Source organism: Ceratotherium simum, chromosome 7 (assembly GCF_057802395.1).
Source record: "Ceratotherium simum simum isolate JZ-2026a chromosome 7, ASM5780239v1, whole genome shotgun sequence".
Classification (NCBI taxonomy): Eukaryota; Metazoa; Chordata; class Mammalia; order Perissodactyla; family Rhinocerotidae; genus Ceratotherium; species Ceratotherium simum.
This window is the reverse complement of record NC_141906.1, coordinates 29,981,256-30,006,347: the sequence shown is the minus strand read 5'-3', so window position 1 is coordinate 30,006,347 and position 25,092 is coordinate 29,981,256. Positions and strand designations below refer to the sequence as shown.

Genomic DNA, 25,092 nt, shown 5'->3' with positions numbered 1-25,092 from the left:
CCCCTCTTCCTCTGCTGACTCCTGCTTTGCCGGCTCTTTCCCCTCAGCCCACAACACTCATCCTTGGCCCATCTTAGCAAAACCTCTTCCTTGACCCCATGTGCATCTCTAGCCGTGCTTCTTCCTTCCTTCACAGTCAAGCTTCTGGAAGAGTCCTCGTTGCTCTGCCTCCACCTCCTCCCTCCCTGTCCCCATTTCTCACACTCCTACAGCCAAGCCCAGGGCAGAGCAGGGAGCCTTTGGGCCCAGCTCAGGGAAGAGCAGTGGCCACCCTATCTTTCTGGGTGAGATGGGATCATGGGAGCAAGTGATCATCTGAGCTCTATCACAAGGAAATCTCAGCAGTGACCTTTACATAACAGACCGTGGGGAAAAAACAGGCCACTCTGAGGTGCTTTCTGTTTGACATCCCCTCCCCCCCACTGCTTAGGCTGCTGCAGGGCTGGGGGAGGGGAGCCGCCTCCGTGGCTTCCAGGAAAGGGCCTGGACTCTGCCAGGAAGGTGGGGTGGGGCTCAGGGAGGGCAGTGGCACCTCTGGAACATCTGTTTAGGCGCGAACTGGGGGATTCCCGAAGGGGTAGATGAGGGAACTGATACCTTTGCGTAGCTCATGACATCGGTTTGATTGATTGTCTGTATTACACAATAGGAGGGGCTGTGGATCACGGAGCAGGTGAGGGCAGGGGGAACAAAGCTGCCCAAACTGCTCTTTGACATCACCCCTCATCATACACAATATGAGGATCCACTCCAGAACGGGTCTCTCCTCAGAGCCCCCCGGAAAACCCAGAGTTCTTCCAGCCCTAGTCATCCTAATTCTCCCATGCGGTCTCTTACCAGCCCTACCCCTGGGGTTGGGTCCAGGTCAGTTAGATCCAAAGGCCGTTCCCGGCATCTGCACCCCTCTGCCACCCATCACTGTTCCCTCTGCAGAGCTTGTACCTGGCAGACCTGGTCTCCGTCCTGGCTCTGCAGCTTAGGAGCAGTGACTTAACCTCTCTGAGCCTCAGTGTCCTTAACTATAGGATAGAGATAATAACACCCACCTTGCAGCACTGTTGAGGCTCAAATGAAGTAACAGATCTAGAACACCTAGCCCAGTACCTGGTGCAAGCAGGTATTCACTCAGTGGGGCTTCTATTATTGCTCATAGTTTTATCACAGGTCAGCTGAGAAACAGCCTCGCTTGTAGCCTTTGCTTATTTACTTGCTCACTCACGTATGCATTCATTCATTCATTTGCCATACAATTGTAGGGAGACTTACAATCTGCAGGGACTTCATTGGGCTCTGGTCCCTATCCTTGAGGAGCCCCAGCTGGTGGGAAAGACAGATGAGGAGGTCTCTGGGAAGACAGATGAGGCCCCTATCCCTGCTTTGTACCAAGGAAGGCTCCCTGGAGGAGGGGGAGTGTGGTGGAGTGTGGACAAGCAAGGGGAGGGTGTTGCCTGCAGACAGATCTGCTGGAGCTATGAGGGTATGGGGTGTCTGCAAGTGTTTGTGGTGAGGCAGACAGATCATCAGAGCCAGGTCCCAACAGGACTCAAATGCTAGGCTCCAAATTTGACCTCTGCATTGTGGGTGTCAGCCAAGGAGCCCTTAATGGTTTGTAAAGCAGGGCAGAAGTGTGATCAAATTCGAGATTTAGGAGGTCCCTTGTGCTGCTGGATGGAGCATCAATTGGATATGGTTAGCGCCCAGGACAGAGACAACAGGGCCTGAAGTGGGGCCCTGGTCCTGGGACAGGGAGGCTCCGGGGCCCGCTGGTGGTAGGGCCAAATCAGGGGCCTTGAACACCAGGCTCACAGCAGCCTCCCGCCCCTCTTCTACACACCCCTCCACAAGCCCTGATAGCCAGAGTGCTAGAAAGACAGACTGGGAGGGGCAGTCTCCGGTCCTCAGGTCACAGACAGGAATCCGAGGCCCAGAACAGGCGAGAGGATGGCCTACACTCCTGTAGTGAGTCCTTGGGGGGCCTCCTGTCCCTGTACCCCATTCCCAAGCCTGCTGCTCCAGTCTGACTCTCCTCTCCATGGAAGCGAGGGCATGGCTTTGGTAGATGGGGACTCGAGGAGTCTAGAAGGATGACTTGCTCCAACAGCCAGGCCCACGTGGGCCCTCCTCTCACCAACTGCGGTTCCTGAGTTCCCTCCGGTCCTTCTTCACATTTTGCAGCTGGGGAAACTGAGGCGCGGAGAAGAGAAGCATCTGGCTCCTGGGATCAACACATCTCTCTGGGCCTTGGGATGGGTGTCAGGTCGGGGAGACAGAATATCTGGGTCCTAGTCCCGGCCCTGCCACTGGGCAGCTGGACTCACGACTCCTGAGGACACGCAGCTGGTGAGGGGTGGAGCTCCCACAGCACCAGTGTCTGGCCCTGGCCTGGCCCTTGTGCCCAGCACTGTTCCCAGGGCACACTCCCTTTCCATACCAGCCTGGTCTCTGCAGGGCGCGGCTGAGCAGGACAAAACAGGAAGGACCCATGTGCCACCCGCTCTAGGGAACTGGGGGTCTGGGCTGGCCCCTTCTCTGGTAGAGGAGCCCAGGCCCCACCCTGTCTAAGGGAGCTGGATGATCTCATCAGCACAGCTCAGCCAGGCTGTGCCCCCACCCTCAGCCCCACCAGCTCTCCCAGGGTGGGGGGTGGGGGTGGGGAGGCCCAGGTCTGTTCCCTGGAGCTTGCAGACTTGACCATGCCCCTCAGTGTCTGGCCTTGTGCTTGACCTGGACCCTACTCAGGATGGAGATGGATTGGGGGGAGCATATGGGACTGCATGGGAGAGATGGTGCTGGTGCCAGGTGCCTGCTATCCTCCAGTCAGACCTGCAGAGGCCAGTGGGGCAGGGCCCGCTCATTGCCATTTCCCTGGTGGGAAAACTGAGGCCCCACTTTAAATCAGTCAGCAAGCCCTGTTTCTTCTCCATCCTTATACCTGTCAAACTATCCCCTTCTCCCATCCTGTGGTCTCTGCCTCAACCTAGACCGCAGCCACCTCCTGCTCTCTGTCTCCCACCTCCCCAGCCAATTCATCCCCTTTCTGCAGCCAGAGGGACTTTGCTCAGCAAAAATCTGATCTCATCACTCCCTTGCCTAAGCATTTTATGGCTTCCCAATGCCGGAGGATAAAGGCAAACCCGGGCCTGCTGCCCTTCGTGCTCCCAGCACTCACCCCTGCCCCTCACAGGATGTGTGGGGGCCCTGAGCTACTTTCAGTTCCTGGGACCAGCTGCGCTTTTCCTTGCTCCCCGAGTCAGTGCTATTTCTGGCACTGGATCACCCTCTACCCACGTGTGCAGCTGGCAGACTTCCTCTGTGAACTCAGTGACAGAGGAGACCCAGGTCCTGCCCCCAGGACCTCAGTTTAGACAAGCGACACAAAGACCCCTAATCCGAGGCAGACATCAGTGCTCCAGAGTCCTGCGGGAGCCCAGGCAGGGAGGGATGGCTCTGCAGGCAGGGAAGCCTCCGTGGAGGAGGCAGCAATGAAATGGCCAAGTGTACATGGAAGCAAAGGGCATTTCATGCAGAGGGAACAGCAAGGGCAGAGGCTAGATGCGGCACGGTGAAGGATGGGGAAGATAGCTGGAGCTGCCGGTATACTAGCAAGTGTGGTTGGAAAAGAGGCCCAAACTAAGACTAATAATGATACAATTATTGAGTCCTTACTGTGTACCAGATGTACATTACTCCATTTAATCCTCATAATGACCCTATGAGATAAGACTGGTATTATCTCCATTTTATAACTCAAGTTGGGAAACTAAGGCACAGAGAGGCTAGCTGACTTGCCTGAGGTGGCAGGGTAGAAGGAAGGGCTATTGGGCTATATTCCAGAGTCCACGTTCTTAGCTCCTACAGTACACTAGGGCTGGGATAGGGAGGCTCTCAGGTGGCAGGGGCATCCAGCCCCTCCATTGCTCTGCCCAACCTGCCTGGGACCCAGCTTGCCTGGGCTCACCCTCCCACTAGTCACAGGGCTCCATAAATGCTGCCTCCTCCAGGAAGTCTTCAGGGATCAACTAAAAGGATTCCCTCTACTTCTCCCATGGCCCCCTATGGGAAGTCTGAGATGAGGGATGTCCTTTCAAGCAGAGCCTCTGACCCCAGCTGCCCATCAGAGTCCCAGATCCCTTCTGAGGAGGAATGTTTGCCTGTCAAGCATCTCTCCCTATGGGGAGTCCCCTCCTCCACTCCATGGTAATCTTGTTCATTCAAGGTGGGCACTTGACCCAGAGCTGATCAGTCAGAGCATCCAACCAGACTTCCTACCAGTGGTTGGTTCGGGGGAAACCAATTAGAGTTTGCTCCAGGAATTTTGGTGGAACCAGCATGAAAATTTCTTTCCCTTTTCCTCCAGGATTATTAGCTATAAGGGCCATGGAAGCCTGGTGCTTCTGGAAAAAACTTGGATGAGAATGTAGGAAGCTGGCAGAAAGTCAGGAGAAAGGATACAAAAAGAGAGTGCGGATGGCATCATTGTAACTGCTGGATCTAGCCATGCCTGATCTAGGTCTACCTTTGACCTTTTCTTTACATTAACTAATACCTCCTTGCCTAAACTAGTTGCATTTGTCACTTGTGATCAAATCAGTCCTGACCAATATGACACCAAAAGCACAGGCAACAAAAGAAAAAATATAGAAATTAGATTTCATCAAAATTAACTTCTATGCATCAAAGGACACTCTTACTGAATGAAAAGGCAACCCACAGAATGAGAGAAAACAATTGTAAATCATATATCTGATAAGGGGTTAATATCCAGAACATATAAAGAAATCCTACAATTAAGCAACAAAAAAACCAAACAATTCGATTCAAAAATTGGCAAAAGGCTTGAATAGACATTTCTCCAAAGAAGATGTCCAAATGGCCAATAAGCACATGAAAAGATGCTCAACATCACTAATCATTAGGGAAATGGAAATCAAAACCACGTTCAGATACCTCCTCACACTCATTAGGAGGGATGTGGAGGACTTGTTCTTTCCAAAAAACCAGGAAATAACAAGTGTTGGTGAGGATGTGGAGAAATTGGAACCCTGGGGCCGGCCCAGTGGTGCAAGCAGTTAAGTGCACGCGCTCCGCTGCGGCGGTCCGGGGTTTGCCGGTTCGGATCCCGGGCGTGCACTGACGCACTGCTTGGCAAGCCATGCTGTGGCAGTGTCCCATATAAAGTAGAGGCAGATGGGCACAGATGTTAGCCCAGAGCCAGTCTTCCTCAGCAAAAAAAAAAAAGGAGGATTGACAGATGTTAGCTCAGGGCTGATCTCCTCACAAAAAAAAAAAAAAGAAATTGGAACCCTTGTGCATTGCTGGTGGGAATGTAAAATGGTGCAGCTGCTGTGAAAAACAATATGGCAGTTCCTCCAAAAAATAAACATGGAATTACCATAAGATCCAGCAATTTCACTTCTAGGTGAAAAGAATGGGAAGCAGGGACTCAAACAGATATCTGTACATCCATGTTCATAGCAGCATTATTCACAATAGCTAAAAGGTAGAAGCAACCTAAGTGTCCATTGACTCATGAATGGATAAACAAAATATGGTGGATCCATATAATGGAATATTTTTTAGGCTTTAAAAGGAAGGAAACTCTGAAACATGCTATAACATGGATGAACCTTGAAAACATGCTAAATGAAATAAGCCAGATACGAAAGGAGAAAGACTGTATGATTCCACTTATATGATGTACCTAGAATAGTCAGATTCATAGAGACAAAGTAGAATAGTGGTTACCTAGGGCTGGAAGAGGGAAGAATGGGAAGTTATGGTTTAATGGAAGTGTTTCAGTTATGGAAGATAAAAAAGTTCTAGAGATATATAGTGGTGATGGTTACACAACAATGTGAATGTACTTAATGCACTGAATTGTACATTCAAAAAGGGTTAAAATGGTAAATTTTATGTATGGCATAAGAAATATACATTTTGTCTTTGCCCCTGGTTCCTGACACAGAGCTCCTAAATCCCTTGGAATTTCCTGAGTGACAGGGGCATTTTTTTTTTTTATTATTGATGTTTTAATGGTTTTTAACATTGTGAAATTTTGGGTTGTGCATTTTTGTTTGTCCATCACCATATATATGACTCCCTTCACCCCTTGTGCCCACCCCCCACCCCCATTGCCCCTGGTAACCACAATACAGTTTTCTCTGTCCATGTGTTGGTTTATATTCCACATATAAGTGAGATCATACAGTGTTTGTCTTTCTCCTTAGGGCTTACTTCACTTAACATAATACCCTCCAGGCCCGTCCATGTTGTTGCAAATGGGACAATTTTGTCTTTTTTTTTACGGCTGAGCAGTATTCCATTGTATATATATACCACATTTTCTTGATCCAATCATCAGTCGAGGGACACTTAGGTTGCTTCCACTTCTTGGCTATGGTGAATAATGCTGCAATGAACATAGGGGCGCATAAGCCTCTTTGGATTGTTGATTTCAGGTTTGTTGGATAGATTCCCAGTAATGGGATGGCTGGGTCATAGGGCATCTCTATTTTTAAGTCTTTAAGGAATCTCCATACCGTTTTCCATAGAGGCTGCACCAGTTTGCATTCCCACCAGCTGTGGGAGGGTTCCTGTTTCTCCACATCCTCTCCAACACTTGTTGTTTTTTGTCTTGGTGATTATAGCCATTCTAACCGGCGTGAGGTGGTATCTTAGTGTTGTTTTGATTTGCATTTCCTTGATGATTAGTGATGTTGAACATCTTTTCATGTGCCTATTGGCCATCTGTATATCTTCTTTGGAGAAGTGTCTGTTCATTTCCTCTGCCCATTTTTTGATCGGGTTGTTTGTTTTTTTGTTGTTCAGTTGTGTGAGTTCTTTATATATTATGGAGACCAACCCCTTGTCAGATGTATGTTTTGCAAATATTCTCTCCCAGCTGGTGGGTTGTCTGTTCATCTTGATTCTGGTTTCATTTGTCTTATAGAAGCTCTTTAATCTGATAAAGTCCCACTTGTTTATTTTTTCTTTAGTTTCCCTAGTCTGGGTAGGCATGTCATCCGAAAAGATTCCTTTATAACCAGTGTCAAATAGTGTGTTGCCTATATTTTCTTCTACGAGTTTTATAGTTTTAGGTCTCACCTTCAGGTCTTTGATCCATTTTGAGTTAATTTTTGTGAATGGCGATAGCAGATGGTCCACTTTCATTCTTTTGCATGTGGCTGTCCAGTTTTCCCAACACCATTTATTGAAGAGACTTTCCTTTTTCCATTGTATGTTCTTAGCACCTTTGTCGAAAATTAGCTGTCCGTATATGTGTGGTTTTATTTCTGGGCTTTCAATTCTGTTCCATTGATCTGTGTGTCTGTTTTTGTACCAGTACCATGCTGTTTTGATTACTATTGCTTTGTAGTATGTTTTGAAGTCAGGGATTGTGATGCCTCCTGCTTTGTTCTTTTTTCTTAGGATTTCTTTAGCTATTCGGGGTCTTTTGTTGCCCCATATAAATTTTAGTATTCTTTTTTCTATTTCTGTGAAGAATGTCATTGGGATTCTGATTGGGATTGCATTGAATCTGTAGATTGCTTTAGGTAATATAGACATTTTAACTATGTTTATTCTTCCAATCCATGTGCATGGGATATCTTTCCATTTCTTTATGTCATCATCGATTTCTTTCAATAATGTCTTGTAGTTCTCATTGTATAGGTCCTTCACCTCCTCGGTAAGATTTATTCCTAGGTATTTTATTCTTTTTGAGGCAATTGTAAATGGTATTATCTTTTTGAGCTCTCTTTCTGTTAGTTCATTATGAGCATACAGAAATGCAACTGATTTTTGTAGATTGATTTTGTACCCTGCAACTTTGCTGTAGTTGTTGATTATTTCTAATAGTTTTCCAACAGATTCTTTAGGGTTTTCTATATATACAATCATGTCATCTGCAAATAGTGAGAGTTTCACTTCTTCGTTACCTATTTGGATTCCTTTTATTCCTTTTTCTTGCCTAATTGCTCTGGCCAAAACCTCCAGTACTATGTTGAACAGGAGTGGTGAGAGTGGGCAGCCCTGCCTCGTTCCTGTTCTCAGAGGAATGGCTTTCAGTCTTTCCCCGTTGAGTATGATGTTGGCTATGGGTTTGTCATAAATAGCCTTTATTATGTTGAGGTACTTTCCTTCTATTCCCATTTTGTTGAGAGTTTTTATCATAAATGGGTGTTGTATCTTGTCAAATGCCTTCTCTGCGTCTATTGAGATGATCATGCGGTTTTTATTCTTTGTTTTGTTGATGTGATGTATCACGTTGATTGATTTGCAGATGTTGAACCATCGCTGAGTCGACAGGGGCATCTTTTGTTCTAGTGAGTTGACTCTTAGCAGGCCCCTCAGTAACTTCAGGATGGGGGCTGGTTGCCAGAAAGAACAAACCTGGACTAGAAGCTTGGAACTTTCAGCCCCACCTCCTGACCTCCAGGGAGGGGAGAAGGGCCGGAGATTGAGTTTAATCACCATGAGCCAATGATTTAATCTATCATGCCTATGTAATGAAGCTTCCATAAAAATGCTAACCCACAGGGTTCAGAGAGCTTCTGGGTTGGTGAACACATCGAAGTGCTGGGATGATGGTGCATTCAGAGAGGGCATGGGAGCTCCTAGCCCCTTCCCCCAATACCATGCCCTATCCTTTCCATTTGGCTGTTCCTGAGTTGTATCCTTTATAATAATCTGGTAATAGTGAAAAAAGTGCTTTCCTGAGTTCTGTGAGCCTTTCTAGCAAACTATCCAACCTGAGAAGGGGGTCACGGGAAGTCCCAATTTATAGCCAGTGGGTCAGAAGCACAGGAGGCCTGCGACTTGTGACTGGCATCTGAACTGGGGAGGCAGTCTGGTGGGACCGAGCCCTTAACCTGTGGGGTCTGTGCTAACTCTCAGAGTTGGTGTCAGAATTGGTTGGTGTCAGGAGGAAAAAAACTCACACATTTGGGGTCAGAAGTGTTGTGAGTAAACACAGCTCATTTTATGTTATGTATATTTTAGCACCAAAAAATGATTAAAATGGTAAATTTTATGTTATGTATATTTTACCACAATAGAAAACAGACAAAAACAGCCCTGATCATTATATCTACATGTCGGGATGCAATTCTCCATGGGTCTCTCTTATTTCTGTGTGTTTTGTGAGCAGAGACAGACTGCGCTGGTTCCGGACCATCGTTTCAGGGATATCTGCGTAGCAAACTGCCTTGGAAGATAGTGATAGTGTCGCCCTCTGGAGCAAAAGGCAGGTTTGTTGACTGTTTAGTCCCATAAAGATGATGTCTTCCTCTGGGGCAGAGGTCGGGCAAGCCCACTGCCCGTTATAAGACTCCAGCCACCTCAAGTCCTGGTCCCTTTCTTGTAATGCAACCCACGGCCCGTGCAGGTATCATTCGGCCTTCTTTGCATTGTCTTCTGGGAACTGGGACATGAGGAACCAGCGCTATCGCTGATATTCTCCCTCCTGCTACTGCTGTGAAGAAAGTTCTTTGTCTCTAACCAGGAGTCTTGTGTCTTCTGCCAGCATCCATGAAGCTGTAGGAGGCTAACTTGTTAGCTTGTAAGTGTGGTGAAATCCTGGGCCCTTCACAGTTTTTTTTTTTTTTGAGGAAGATTAGCCCTGAGCTAACATCTGTTGTCAATCCTCCTCTTTTTGCTGAGGAAGACTGGCCCTGGGCTAACATTTGTGCCCATCTTCCTCCACTTTATATGGGACGCCACCACAGCGTGGCCTGACAAGTGGTGTGTAGGTGCGCGCCAGGCGTATGAACCGGTGAACCCCAGACCGCCAAAGAAGCGGAGCCCTCGAACTCAACCACTAGGCACCGCGCCGGCCCCCATTCACAGATCTTGATACGACACGCATCAGAATCTCAGTTGGGAAATACAGGAAACTTGTGTATTTGACAATTCATTATGATAATCAGCCAACTCCAGCTGGTGGGAATCTTGCCCTAGAGACGGTTTGCCAGAAGAGTTGGTTTCCTTGAGGAGCTGACACTCTCCTCCTCGTGGAGGAGGCTTCTCCCTTTTTGCTCCAGCTGCCAGGAAGCTCATAGTCAAGTTTCCCTGCTCCTCTACATTAGGCTCAATGGTAGCCTCAACCTTCTGTGCAATTTGTATATTCTTTCTCCTGTTTCATTTTTTAATTAAGATGTAATTTGGGCCAGCCTGGTGGCATAGTGGTTAAGTTTGCAGGTTCTGCTCGGCGGCTGGGGTTCGCCGGTTCAGATTCTGGGTGCGGACCTACTCACCACTCATCAAGCCATGCTGAGGCAGCGTCCCATATAGAAGAGCTACAACTCTACGACTATGATACACAACTAAGTACTGGGGCTTTGGGGAGAAAAAAGAATAAAAAGAAGAGGAAGATTGGCAACAGATGTTAGCACAGGGCCAATCTTCCTCAAAAAAAAAAAAAATGATGTAACTAACCTACCAGAAAATTCATCCTCTCAAAGTGTACAATTCAGTGGTTTTTAGTATATTCACAAGATTTTGCAACCATCACCACTATCTAGTTTCAGTTTTATTACCACAAAGGAAGCTCTGTACCCATTAGCAGTCATTCCTCATTCCTCTCTCCCTCCATGCCGTGGAAACTACTTATCTACTTCCTGTATTTGTGGATTTGCCTATTCGGGACATTTCATATGAATGTAATCATACAATATGTGCCATTTTGTTTCTGGCTTATTTCACATAGCATAATGTCTTCAAGGTTTATCCATGTTGCAGCATGGATCAGAATTTCATCTTTATGGTTGAATAATATTCCATTGTATGGATATGCTATATTTTATTTGTCCATTCATCAGTTGATGAACATTTGGGTTGTTTCCACTATTTGGCTCTTATGAATAACACTGCTATGAACATTTGTGTACAAGTTTCTGTGCGGATGTATGTTTTCAATTTCTTGGTTATGTTTTCAATACCTAAGAGTGAAACTGACGGGTCATATGGGAACTCTATGTTTAACTTTTTGAGGAACTGCCAAACTGTTTTCCAAAGTGGCTGCACCATTTTACATCCCCACCAGCACTGTATGAAAGTTCCAATTTCTCCGCATCCTCACCAACACTCGTTATTGTCCGTCTGCTTCATTAGAGCCATCCTAATGGGTATAAAGCGGTATCATTTTGTGATTTTGATTTACATTTCCCTAATTACTTCTTTTTTATGTTGTCATTCATATTTCACCATTTTATTTTATGTATTTCTGATCTGAGGCCTGACATCTTTCGTGGAACAAGTACCCCATGGAGGAGGGGAATCATGGGTTTCAGGGCCAGACTGTCCTGGGTGTGAATCCTTCTTCTGCTCTATAAGCTGTATGACCTTGAGCAAATTATGTAACACTCTGAGTCTCAGTTTCCCCACTTATTAAACGTGGGTTACAGCATTAACTTTTCATGGTTATTGCTGCTATTGTAAAGATAAATCTAGAACAAAGCTGTGATGTGGGCTCGGCACAAGGCAGGTCCTCAGTGAATCTCATTGAGTCTGGGCATCTGACAGGGAGGTTTCCAGCTTGGTCAAGAGACTTAAGCTGGGGACTGTTTAGATTTTAATCTGTTATCTGCTTTATTCTAGCCGGTTTTTATGACAGAGATGTTTCAGGCTGCCTCAAACTTCAGTGTCTCTGTATCTCTGTTCCCTGTCTGTGACATGAGAAATGAGACAGTGCACCATGTCAAGTGTTGGTGAACCTGTAGGGTTCATTCTAACATCGCATAAGTTTTGTCTCTTGCCTCAACCATCAGACCAGCTGCTGCCTAAAGGAATATCTCCTCCCCCAGATGAAGGGCTCTCCAGGGTGAGGAAGGACGTGAACCAAAACTTCCAAAGAACCTACAAGCAGTGTATGTGCATTATCTTATTTCATCTGCTCCAAGAGCTGGTCAGGTAGGTTCTGCTATCCCATTTTACAAATGAGGAAACTGCGATTCCAGGAAGTTAAATGACTCGTCTGAGATCACACAGCCAGCAAATGCGGGTGCCTGGATTCAACCCCACCTCTGATTTCAACCTCTGATTTCTTTCCCCCGTGCGGAGTGTCGTCCCCCCAGTCCCGCCACCCAACAGAAGGCACTCAGGGAACTTCAGGCTGACCTGAGTGGCTGGTTCTCATCCCACTGACTTGACAGGGACAATGTCATCCCTTCGAGCTGAGATCTGCCTCCTAGACACCACAGGTCAGCTCACTCCTGGGGCCACAGAACAGCCCCTGCTCTGCCCCAGGCCACAAAAACAAATGCTGCACTGGGAGTCAGGATGTCCACTGCTACAGACTTAACCCACCCAGGCCTCAGCACCCAGCCCATGAGTTCTCTAAGCAGAGGGCTGGGTCTACTTGCCCCGGGGTCCTTGGTATCCAGCACAGGGCTGTGCACAGGCGCCACTGACCCAGCCCAGGCCATCTCCACAGACCCACGACTGCATCTTGCACAGGCCTGCCCTCCCATGGGAGCTGTTAATGACAGAGCCAGCCCTAGGGCAGGGAAAACAGGGGACACCTCCACATACCCAGGCTGGGGCATTGGCCCTTGCTAGACATGCTGACAGTCAGAGAGGAAGAGTCTGAGCTGGGCCAGCAGACCCTTCTCCGGGCTGAAATAGAAACCCATTTCAGAGACAAATGGGGAAATGGCCCCGGGACAGGACGGGTAGGGGTGGCGTGTCTCTGGGGAGGTCCTATAGACACAGCTTCCTGAGAGTCTTCTCCTGAGAGTCGGCTGGCTTCCGCTGCAGTGTGCACCTGTCGCCAGGCTCGGCCGACTCACCCCTCCTCTAGGGAGGACAAATTAGCATCCCGGGTCCCACACTGGACAAGATGCTTTAACTTTTCTGAACCTCAGCCTCCTCAACTGCAATATGGGGATAACAATAATCCCGGCTGCACCTGCTTTTATGTGAAGCCCTTAGCACACAGTAGGTGCTCAGGAGATGATGGCCATTGTTGTGATCACTTAAACTTCTCCTTCAACTCAATATTGACCGAATGATTTATTCATTTATTCTTTCATTCATTTATTCATTCAGCTAAGCAGCCAGCACATGCCCACTGGGTAGGCCACAACCGTTAAGAATAGTTTTTGGAGTTAGGTAGGAATTGAAACCCCAGCACTGCCACTAGTTGGTTGGGTAACTCTGGAGAAGCCATTTCCCCTCCCTGAGCCTTCATTTCCTTGCCTGTAAAATGGGAATAATAAGAGCACCTGTGGGGAGTGCCAGGATGCTGTGAAGAGTCAATGGGACAATGATGTGAGAGCAGCCAGCACAGAGCCTTGGAGGGAAAAGCGGCAGCAAGTGGGCAGCACAGAGGACCAGGCAAGCTGCCAGCCTGCGGACCGGGCCACGCTGGGGGTGCTGGGCAGCCAGGCCTCCAAGGACAGCCACAGGATGAGGTGAGGGCTGGCGGGACGGGAGAGGGGTCGGCAGGCTCAGAGAAAATTGCTATGCTTCCGGAGGGACCACGGCCCACTCCCTTTCTGGTAAACTAAGAAATAGTGAGGAAACACGAAAAAAGATTGTAAGAAATTTAGAGGAGAAAAGCCCAGCCAAAGGGGGAGCTGTGGGCAGCGTGGAGTTACCCCACCCAGCCAGGCCAGGGGAACGTGTGCACGCACACACACGCACACACACAAGCTGCACATTCTCACTCATGCACACACACCTGAGGGCTTGCACACACATGCAGATGCATCATCAGAGGCATAGCACTTTATAGTTTGCAAAGAACCTTGTCACTCATCATTTCATTTGATACCGAGGGGTGGAGAGACTGTCTCTGCATTGGCCTAGGACCCGTTCTAGAACTGGCAAGAGACACGCATCTCAGATATCTTCAAGAAGCCAGGGCCCTTCCCACGGCTGTGCTGTCTTGGTTTTTTCCCCGTGGCGATGTCAGTGGGAGTTGAATGTCAACAGAAACCCCAGAAAAGTTTTAACCCATCTGCCCCAGATACACTCGTTCACCCTGCTTCACTCCCCTTTAGCAAGTCACACCTGGACTCGGGGACTCACTTTCCCCACTGGTCACATGCAGTCAGCTCCAGGCTGTCCCGAGACTTAGCTAGGATGGTAGAGGCAAGAGCACCAGGAGCCAAGGGCCTCCTCTGTGGACTCCATCTGGCCACCGAATCCTTCCTAGCCTCTTCCCACCACAGGCTCCCGGGGGGCTCTGAGGGCAGGGCCCAGCCTCCTCCCCGAGTGACCCTCACCAGCATACAACGCTTAACAGTTTTCAAATACTCACGTGGAGATCATCGTTACCCCCACTTTACAGAGTAAGAAATTGAGGCCCAGAGAGGGAAAGTGTCCTGTGCCGTTCACGACTCACACTCAGGCCTTTCTGGTTCCCAGTCCTGCCTCGCCTCCTCTATTCTGCTCCTCCACGTCGGCCCAGCCCAGTCCGCATGTCTCCATGCCCTCCGCCCACTGCGCTGCTCAGCCTGCAGGCTCTAGGCACAACCAGGCTGAGGAAGAGAGGAGGACCCCCAAATCTGACCCCGCTCCCACTTCAGCCTGTGACGAGCCGCAGTGGCTACAAGGGGACTGTGTGTGAAGCTTGGAGAGGAGGTGGGGGCTAGGGCACCCTCAGGGCGTTGACTCGGAACACTCACCCAGGAGTTAGGGAGCTCCACGTTGGTCCCTCTGTGAAGCGTGGAGCAAATTCTGACTCCCAGAGGAACTCCTACTGCTGGCTAGTTCCTGTGCCACAAATTGTCACATGTGTGTCTCAAAGAAGTCCCGGGAGGCAGCAGATGAGGAAACTGAGAAACCCAAGGAGGGAAGTAACTTGCCACAGCACAGAGCCCACAGGTGGCGGGGCTGGGACCCCAATGCCAAGAACAGTGAAGCTCAAGTCCCCAACACCAAGGCTGACTCAGCCACTGCCTAGCTTCACCCTCTGAGAGTGCTCACCCGCAGAATGGGTATCAGTGTAGCCCTGAGGGCGGCTGGGAGGATTGCGTGAGATAACATTAAGGACCAGAGCTTGGCACGGGGCAGGCACTCGTCAGTAACCAGGTCTCTCCTCCTCCTCTCTACCCACCCCCAGCCCTCTCCTGGCCTTTCTCAAATCTGAGAGAGCCCTGGCCCTGCTCATTGCTGCCACAGGGAACAATTAACCTGGTTTTCTCAGCAGCGCCTGGAAGGTCCATTGAAAGAGGCTGAGACCCCGAACTCTGTTGTCTGTGGCTCTGGCTCCGTGGGTCCAGATGCCACCCCCTCCCCATGGGACCGAGGATGGCTCTTCAGATCAAGGGTGATTTGGGGGAAAAAGACTGAGCCTGGGCCACCAGCCCCTTCTCCAGCTCAATCCATCCTTGAGCCTGGGCTTGATGAGAAGGCAGCCCGGGTGGCTCTGCCTCGGGTCAGCGGTGGATCTGGGCCGGCCCCTCCTCATCCATAAGATAAGTCTTCCTCCTCTTCTCTTTTCTACAAGTTCTTATTGGGCACCTACTTCATGAAGGTAATGTTCAAGGCACTTGAGAGCACAAAACAAAGTCCTCGCCCTGGTAGCAGCTACATTCTAGCAGGGAGACTAGTTTACTTTAGTTAAGGGGTAAATAGAGCAGGTCAGTTCGTGACAAGAGCTAGCGAGAACAAGGGAGCGTAAGGGGCAGAGATCCAGCAGCTGCAATCACAGACAGACTAGACAGACGCCGTCTGCATTCCCTGGGTCCTCTTCCCACACCACTTCCCGCCTCTCTTTGGAGAAGCCTGCCCAGCTGGAGGAGATCCCAGGCTCTGAGCCCCCACTCTGTGCCAGGCCCTGCCTTGGTGGGTCTCAGCAGCAGGCCGGGGCTCCCTGGGCACAGGCTGCAGCTCAGGACCACCAGGGTTTCACGATGGAGCATCCAGCATCCATCAGCATCTCAGCCCTGAGGAAGCCCCGTGCAGGTTCGGAGGGAGCACATCCTCAACCAAACCCATATCCCATTGTAGGGAGAGGGTGCTGGGCCCAGAGAGGGCAGGGACTTGCCTGGATCACACAGCAAGGGTGTCCTTGTTCCCCCTCCTGCCCTCTCCTCTGGCATGTCCACATGGATGGACTAATGCTGAGTCTCACGGCAGAGCCCCGGCCTGTGAGGGGGCTGCCTCTGCCCTCAGCCAGCTCCTGGTAAAGTAGTGTGAGGTGCTCCTCCATCGGGACCACCTGGTAGTCCCAGCCTGCCCCATCCTCTCAGCTCTGATAGGCCAAATTCTCATTTTCTAAGCCACAGGAGGCTGAAACCACTTCTCCCCAGCTCAAGCTCAGGAGACTAGAGTTTTGATCCACTCTGTCTCAACTTGCTGTGTGACCTCAGGCAGGTCCCATCCTTCTCTTGGCCTTGGTTCCCTCATCTGTTAAATGGAGGAAATGAAGGCACCTATGTCTTGGGGCTGTCATGAAGAATAAGCAAGACACTGGCAAGAAGGCAGTCTGCAGGAGCTGGCCCAGTGGTGTAGTGGTTAACTTTGCGCGCTCCACATCAGCGGCCTGGGGTTCGTGGGTCTGGATCCCGGGCGTGGACCTACATACCTCTCGTCAAGCCATGCTGTGGCGGCGTCCCACATATAAAAATAAAGGATGACTGGGACAGATGTTAGCTCAGGGCCAATCTTCCTCACCAAACAAACAAAAAGAAAGCAGTTGCAAACTTTTAGGCGCTATGCAGATAACAGGGGTTGTTATATGCTCAACACCCCTGCTTGTCTGAAAACCAGCCTCCTCACACTTGTGGGGCCCTGAGGCAGCCCCCAGAGCAGACCCTGGCCCTTGATGGGAAATAAGTGGAAACTCCACAGACCCAGTTCTTTAGAAAAGACAAAGCCACTTCTGCTCCCAACCAGCAGGCAGGCAGCTGACAGGAAGGGCCCCCCTCTGTCCCTGTGGTGAGCAGCTGAGGAGGGAGAGACGGAAAGGGATAGGGCTGGAGGCCTGGGAAAGCTTATTCAAGGAGGAGAAGGCGTAGGCCTGAGGTAACTGTGAGGGTGACCCACCCCCACCTCAGGCCCTCAGCTGGAGAGGACGGAACTACATGAATGTCGGGTACACACGTGTCTACATGGGGTAGGAGGGTGACAGCCGTGTGTGGGCCTGACCTGGAAGATGCACATGTACTCATACATGTTTGGAATTGCCCAACGTGTGTATGGCACATGTGTGTGTCTGTGTGAGTGGCCCTGGAGTGTGTGTGTTCACGTGTGTGTGCGCCTGTGCCTGTGTCTCTGCATGTGGTGCACACACATGCACACACATGCCCACTCCTACGGAGCCTGCAAACCCCCAGTCCACAGGGGTTTTCCCAGGCTTGGCACTCCTTGCCACAATCCCAGGCTGCCCAGATGCCGCGGGAGATTTGTGGGGTTCCCGGTCACGGCAGGCTCTCGATTTTCCCCAGGGACAAAAGCAGTTACACAAGAGGAGGGGGAAGGCTTAGAGGATTAACTCCAGCTCCCGCTCTCCCAGCACAGCCCTGGGTGCAGGCTCCTGGTCGGGGGGTGGTGCCCAAGGCTGAAGCCCTGCCTCCAGGGGCCTCAGACCCTCTGCTGCCTGTGGGCACTGACCCTCCACAGCCACCCCTGCCCTCAGTCACGAGCAGCCTGGGACCCTGCACAATAGACGAGCACTTTACAGTTCACCCCGCACGTCCTTGTTGGATAATGCTCGCCAACCTTCTGTCGGGCTGACCTTAGAACCCCACCTCTGGAGGCCCCACCCAAGCAGCCACTGCCAACTAGGACTCAGGGTCCCCCCTCCCGGCCCTGGGCTGGGCTCACAGTACAGCACTGGCCACTCCACTGGGTGGGTCTCGCCCTTCCGGAACCTTGGTTTCCCCAGCTGCAGAATGGAGCTATTCCTGTCCACGTGAGTCCAGGGCTGAGGAGGTCTCCGTGGCCTGTGATGAGCCTCTGGCTGGCAGGAATGGTCTCCTGCACACCCTGGGGAATCAAGGCCGCTGCTCATGGCCCCCTGCTGCTTCCAGGAGCCAGGAAGGAAACACTACCCTCAGGCCTCTGTCTGCAACAGGAGACTGCCTGGCCCCAGTCTGAGGGAGGAGACTTGGTTCCTCTGGGATTCAGATCAGATCGTGAAGGGAGTTGCCCCCACTTCAGGCTTGCAGGCAGCATGCTTGGTGGTCCCTCAGACAGGGGGAGGCTGGTCCCTCTTGCTGTGCCTCAGCTTTCTTCTCTGAACCCTGGCACCTTGTTCTGTCCAGTCTGCGGTCTGCTGTTAACCATCGTGGGGAAGCACAGAGGGGCCATGGAGACCTGGCAGAGGAGGAAGGAGCACCTGCCCTTGGGTGCATTCAGTACTGGTGCATGCACAGCATACCTAGACCCTAACACGGCTCCATATAACCCACACAGGTCCACACATGTGCATACACAGGTCCACACACAGGCACCCTCCAAAGCCCGGAGCACACCACCCCCATTATGCACACACACACCCACATAAATGTGCATCCACATGCAGCCCAGCATACGCAGGGCTCTTGCTCAGCTCAGCAGCAAGTTTCATACAAAGAACTTTCAGAACCTGGAGGGAGAAGAGCTGAGTCCTCAGACGCCTAGGCCCTTCCTCTGCTCCCTCCCAGAGAGCCCTAGGGGTTCCCAAGGTCACAGACGGTTTGTCTAGCTCGTCCTCTCCAGCCATCTCACACAAGCCCTGGCCAGAATGCTCAGAGAAGTAGGCAAAGGTCCCTTCAAGAGTGTGGTCCCCGACCTGCCCGACTGGCCACCAGCCTGTTTGTCACCAGCTCAAAGTGAGGCTTCAGGCTAATTAGTCACTCTGGATTTGGGGTCTCGAAGGGCAGAATGTGGGAAAGGGGAGTTCTAGACCAGACAGGGCCATTCCCAGGCAGAGAGAGCACAGCCACCCACTTGGAGCCCTCACCACTAGATTTTTGGTTCATTCACTCATTCCATCTATAATTACTGAGCTCTTCTGAGTGCTGGTGACCTAACAGTGAAAAAGAGCATCCTTGTCTCAGACTCAGCTCAGAGTCCAGCCTCCTCAGAGCTTCAGGATGGGGTGGGTGGAGTACCAGTCCCAGGATCCTCCATTCCCCTCTGGATCTCCTCAATATATCCCAGCCAGAGTCCAAACTAAGTCCCCATGGTACAGACTGAAGTGTGAATCTGCTCAGGAGCATTGGTATCACCGGAGAGCCAGGAATGCACTCTGAGGCCCCACCTCAACCTATTGAATCAGATCCTGGGGATTCATTGTGTACATTGACATTTGAAAAGCTGATATAGACCATTCCATACAGAGCCAGCCCCTCCTCCTACCGGCCCCCCCAGGATGGCTAAGGACCATTCAGATAATAACTATACTGGCAAATACACAGTGCTTACCAGTGCTTATACTATCTCATTTAATCCTCACACACCCATATCAGGTAGGTACCATTATTATCCCCATATTACAGATGGGAAAACGAGCAACAAAGTGGTTAAGTAACTTGTCCAACGTTCATATAGCTAGTATAGCTACTACTTTCTGGGGCTTCTCAAATAATTGTACAGAAGTGACCTCTAGTATATCTTCCCTGGCAGTTTGTAAGCTTGAAAGTGTCAGACTGCCAGAGCTGGGGTCAGAATCCTTGAACACTTGAGCTGGAATCAGGGGATTTTACAGCTGGAGTACAGAAGGTTGGAGTTTCGATTACAGACTTTTAGAATGTTTGACTTGAGATTATAGACTCTTAGGGCTAGGGCTGTAGAATCGCAAACAGTTATAGTGGAGTAAAGGAAATCGAGGACAGAAGTGATGCCAGCCTCACTCGGTCCCACATCCCTGACAGCTAAGAGGAAAGAGCTGGCCTTGTCACCAGCCAGCCGGGGCTAGGCCAGGCCTCCTGCTGCCCAGCAAGGCTCCATCCTCCAGACCTCCTGGAGCAGCATGCAGGGCCTCTGGGACCTACGCACTCCCTGCCTGGGGACAGTGGGGACCGTGGTCTGCCTCTGCCCTGGCCCAAGCCTCACCGCCAGCCCATCACAGCACCCCGCCACCACAGCGGATATATTTAGGTGCCCTCCCTAAATATGCTTCCACAGCTCACAACACTGCCTTTTATGTCCCCTCCTCCTCCAAGGCCTCTGGGTACCTTCTCTAAACCACCCAGATGAAGTCACCAGGAACAAGGCTCTTGTTTGCCAATGCAAATGTTTCCCCCCCAAAATGAAGCCCAGCCTGAGGGGGTCTCCTCCACTGCCGCCTGGAGCTTAGACCCACGTTCTCTAACTCTGACCTCGCGGCCTCCCTCCAGCTCCCAGGGCCTGCCTTGGCCCGGGGACCAAACATCCCTGATCCTGCCCTTCTTGACTTTCCTCATGCCAGGCAGAGGACACTCCTGCCCCTGCCCCACCAAGTCCCCAAACACACACACACACACTTGAGCATTTTTCTGTTCCTCCAGTGTTTGTTAGGAGACAGAAGCATCAATCCAGGCCCCATGGCTGCCTCTGTACTTCTCCCCCAGCCTCTCCCCCATGCTCTATCCCAGGCCTTTCAGGGAATTGGCATCTTCCCCTTTCAGACTGCGTCTTCGCAGACGCCAGATAGTCACTGACAGTTCAACGGTTACAGAGCCTGGGGATGGGAACGGATACCCCAGACATACTTAAATGGGAGGCTCTCAGATTCCCACCTGCGCCGCTCAGGGGGCATCATTGGCTATGTGGGAACTGAGGGTTCCTGGGGCAGGAAGGGATCCCCTCGTGTGGGGGCTCCATCACTAACATCATAGTTTTATCCCCAGAAGTTACAAGTTTTTCTGCACCGGAGACTGTGCCAGCACTTATATTCAGGAACTCAGTCAGTCCTCGCAATAACCCCACGAGGCAATACCCTTAACCTCTCCATTCTACAAAGGAAGAAACTGAGGTGCAGAGAGATTTTGCCCAAAGCCCTACATGTAGAGAGTTCCGGAGCTGGGATTTAAACGCAGCCTGGATAACACAACCACCTTGACAGTTCCAGGTGGTGGCCTGCTGTGGGAACCCCCTTCCCCACAATCCCTTGGGGTCCTGCAGCCTCTTCCTGCCAGGGGAGAAAAGGCGAGAGCCTCACTGATGGTCAGGGCTCCTCCCCAGAAGCCCAGCACCCCTGCTCCTGCATGGAATGACCAAGACAGACCCCACCACAGTCCCCCCATGCAGGACACACCCCCACACCACCATGACCCCTTCCTTCATACACGGTACACATGGCTACACACAACTCCAGCTTCCCACCACACAACTGTGCTGCACACATGCACACACAGCACACACCACACACTAACACACGGCCACATTCCCCAGGAGGTCTAAGTCCTTCCTTCTCAGTTTGGACGACAGGCAGGGGATTCCTACCCCACAGGTGCGGGAGGGCTTCCCCCGCAAGCCTGGAGTCAACTCATTGAATGGTAACTTACCAGAATGATATTTTTACATTAAAACAAATGCAGAAATATTACAGAGAGAAATGCAAAATCCACATGAATTTTGAAAATTAAAAAATGAGACTTCAAAGAAGCTTCTCGTGTGTGTGTGTATGTGTGTGTGAGCATGGGACTAGCTACACTTCCTCCACCCAGATATCCGAGGTAAGCTTTCACTCTCCCAAGCCCTTAGGGGCGCTGGGTGGAAAAGTCAGACCCACCCTGGGGTCGTGGAAGCCGTTCTGTCAGTGGTGATGGCTGCACAAATGCTTCTCACCTTCCATCACCTGGCTCAGCAGATCACATGGGGCCACAGATGTGTCACACACAGAACACGCACAACACACATATATGCACCATCGTGCCACAGCTCCTGACACACAGGGTGCACACACCATGGGCACACACATGGAACCCTGGTTTACTCTGGCACAGTCACCCACAGCTACGAATAGGTACCACACACACTTCTTGCATGTGGACACACACCACAATCTATTGGTCACACTCAACACACCACGCACACACCACACACTAACTGCATGCAACCCAGCACACACACATTGCTCACACTAATCTCACACACTGCTCACATTATGCGCGTGTGAGCGCACACACACACACACTCACCCCCAGGAACCTCACCCTCGCAGTGGCACGAGCCTGGAGTGGGCAGACCTACCTTGTACCCCGCGCCCTGGCACCTCCTGCCCTCGGTCCCCGCCCCCCCAACGCACACAGCCCTCACCTGGGAGGCGAACCCGCGAACCGAGGCGCAGCGTCGGTGGTGGCTGCAGCTCCCGCTCCAAGCGTCCCCCGAGCCCTGAGCCCCGCGCCGGAGAGCAAAGGGGCGGGGAGGGGGTGTGGCCGGGCGGCCTCCGCACCCACGTTGGAGTCCCGCCCAGAAAGGAGTGGGCTGGACTGCCCGCCTGCGGGATCAGGGGGGAGGTGATAGAGTCTGGAAGAAGCCACAGGCGGCAGGGGACGGCGCTCTGGACTGGGACCCGGGACCCCTGGACTCCAGCCCAGATTCCCTCACCACTCCTACCTTTCCCTGGCTTGGGTTTCTCTCTTGTACTGGGGATAGGGGCTTAAGTGGTGATTCCTGCTGTCTTTGCCTCTGACATTCTACAGTTCTGGCATGGTGATGGAGAAAGAGAGATCATAATGTTATTTCCTGAGCACCTACTATGTGCCAGGCATAGTGCAGATGTTTTAATGTATTACCTCATTTAATCACCATAGCAATTCCAGAAGTATTCTTAACGCCGTTTAACGGGTAGGGAAACCAAGGCACAGAGAGATGTAGTGACTTTCCCAAGGTCACACAGCTGGTAAGTGGCAGACCTGAGATTTGAACCCAGGCAGTCTGACTCCAAACCCAAGTACCCCTACAGCGTGGGTTGATGGCACTTTCCACTACATACCTTGCTCCCTGATCCTCATAACAATCCCAGGAGCTTGGTGTTACAAATCCATTTTACAGATTGAGAAACTGAGGTTCAGGGGGATCATTTTACCCCAGGTCACCCAGCTAAAGGACATCACACTAAAGCTGGGTGGCATGATGCTGGGGATGGCGATTGTCAAGGTAGTGTAATGGGACAGCACCTAGCACATAGTTGGTGCTCATCAATGTCAACATTCCTCCTGGCTGTCACTCTCCTTCCCTCTTATCTCCTAAGATCTCCTATGGAACTTCACTGCTCGCTGAAACCTTCCCTGACCTGTAGCCCTTGGACAAGCCAGCCTCTCCTCTCAGCCACCATGGCAGCTTTTATTCAATAGATATTGATGTCCTATTATGTGCTGCGTTCTGTGCTAAGCTCTGAGGATACACGTGAACAAGATGTCCAGATAGCGCTGGCCTCATGGAGTTTATAAACTGGTGGGAAACACAGACGTTAAACAAATAGTCACGCAAATTGATAACATAATTACACACTGTGGTAAATGCGAGGAAGGAAAAGTGAAGGGCTAGATGAGAGATTATAGTGGCAGGGAGGCATCTAGTTTAAACTGGGAGATTTGGGAAGACTACTCAGAGGAAGTGCCCTTTCAGCTGAGACCAGAGTGAGGAGTTGGCCTCGACCAGGAGAAGGTGAGGGGAGAGAGTCCCAGGCAGCGGGAACTGCACAGAGGGCTGGGGACAGGAAGGGGCCCGGCACGTTCCAGGAAATGAAGCACAGCCAGAGTGGGGGGGTCTGCCCCACAAGCCGGGAGGCATGGTCAGACAGAGCTGGAGGAGCAGCCGCGGCCAGCCCAGCAGAACCTTGTGGCAACAGTCGGGAGTTTGGCCTTTGTCTGAAGAGCCGTGGGAGTCACCAAAGCGTTTATAGCGGCAGAGTGACATGATCAAATCTCGTTTTAATAGATGTCTTCGGGGGCCGGCCCGGTGGCGCAAGCGATTAAGTGCTCACCCTCCGCTGCGGCGCCCAGAGTTCGCCGGTTCGGATCCTGGGCGCGCACCGACACACTGCTTGGCAAGCCATGCTGCGGCGGCATCCCATATAAAGTAGAGGAAGATGGGCACGGATGTTAGCCCAGGGCCAGTCTTCCTCAGCAAAAAAGAGGAGGATTGGCACATGTTAGCACAGGGCCGATCTTCCTCACCAAAAAAAAAAAAAAAGATGTCTCTGGCTGCTGGATGGAGAATTCAGAATGGGTGGGAGGGGCAGCAGGAGTCCAGCCAGGAGGCTGTCCATAGTCTGGGAAGAGATGACGGCAGCTGGACCAGGGACGAGGTGGGAGATGGAGGTCTGAGGACAGACCCTGGGTGTTTGGTGTCATGGGCTGTGGTTGTGGCCATCTCTCCCTCACTGAAGGGGCCTTGAGGCAAAGCCTTGTCTGGTTTGAGGTGGGGAGGGTTGCTGCCAGCCCTTTGTGGAGAGAAGGTGTTTGCCTGTGGCTCAAGGGACTTGGGCCCCTGGACACCCTTACCTGGGGAAGCTCTCTCCTCTCCCTTCATGGTGGCCCTTCCAAATCTTCCCTCTCCACAAGCCCCAACTCACTGACACCCCAATCCTAGCCGCTGACCCCACCTCTACCTGACTCACCAAGAAGATTCACTCACCAGTGCTCACTGGCTCTTCCCTGTGCCAGGCTCAGCGGAGGGGCTCACTTGAGTTCCTGCCCCACGCTCTGCTCAGCATCCCCCTCCCCACGAGGTGGCTCTTCTTTCATCTGAGCTGAAGGCCGCCGCCGTGCGCAGAGCTGCTCTCTGCTTCTGCAGCCAGGTGCCCACGCCCTTGGGCACCCTACTCTCTCCTGGTCTCCTTCCCTGCCAGCCTATGAGCATGCTCCAGTGTCTCCCCAAGTCCTGCCTTGGAGCCACTCCCTTCAAGTACTGCCCCCCTCTCTTCCCCTCACTGCCAGCGGTAGAGGAGGATTTGCCTCCTCAGCAGTCCTCTGTCCATTTATCTCATCTGTGCCCCCAGACCACCCCCAAGATGGCCCCTCCAAGGGCCCAGTGATGTCCGTGCCTCTGCAGGAGTACATAGGAAGTCACTCCATGGGCACTGTCAAGAACTCCACGTGTGGCCCCCACAACATCCTTCCTGGTTCTCCTCCTGCTTCCCAGACTCCTCCCAGGGCTCTGTCCCACCCTCTGCTCACTATGCACACTCTCCCTGGTGGAAGGCAGTGGCTCTCCTTAAATTACCCCTGT

The 25,092-nt window shown here is 51.4% G+C and overlaps 1 protein-coding gene across 1 annotated transcript in view; it reads right to left on the bottom strand.

Moving 5' to 3' along the window:
- P2RY6 (pyrimidinergic receptor P2Y6) overlaps window positions 1-22,222 on the bottom strand; it is a 35,302-nt gene extending 13,080 nt beyond the window's left edge. The window contains exon 1 of the mRNA XM_014790295.2: window positions 22,174-22,222. The gene's annotated coding sequence lies outside the window, so the exon portion shown is untranslated. The remainder of the gene's footprint in view (window positions 1-22,173) is intronic.
- Between the last annotated feature and the right edge of the window lie 2,870 nt (window positions 22,223-25,092).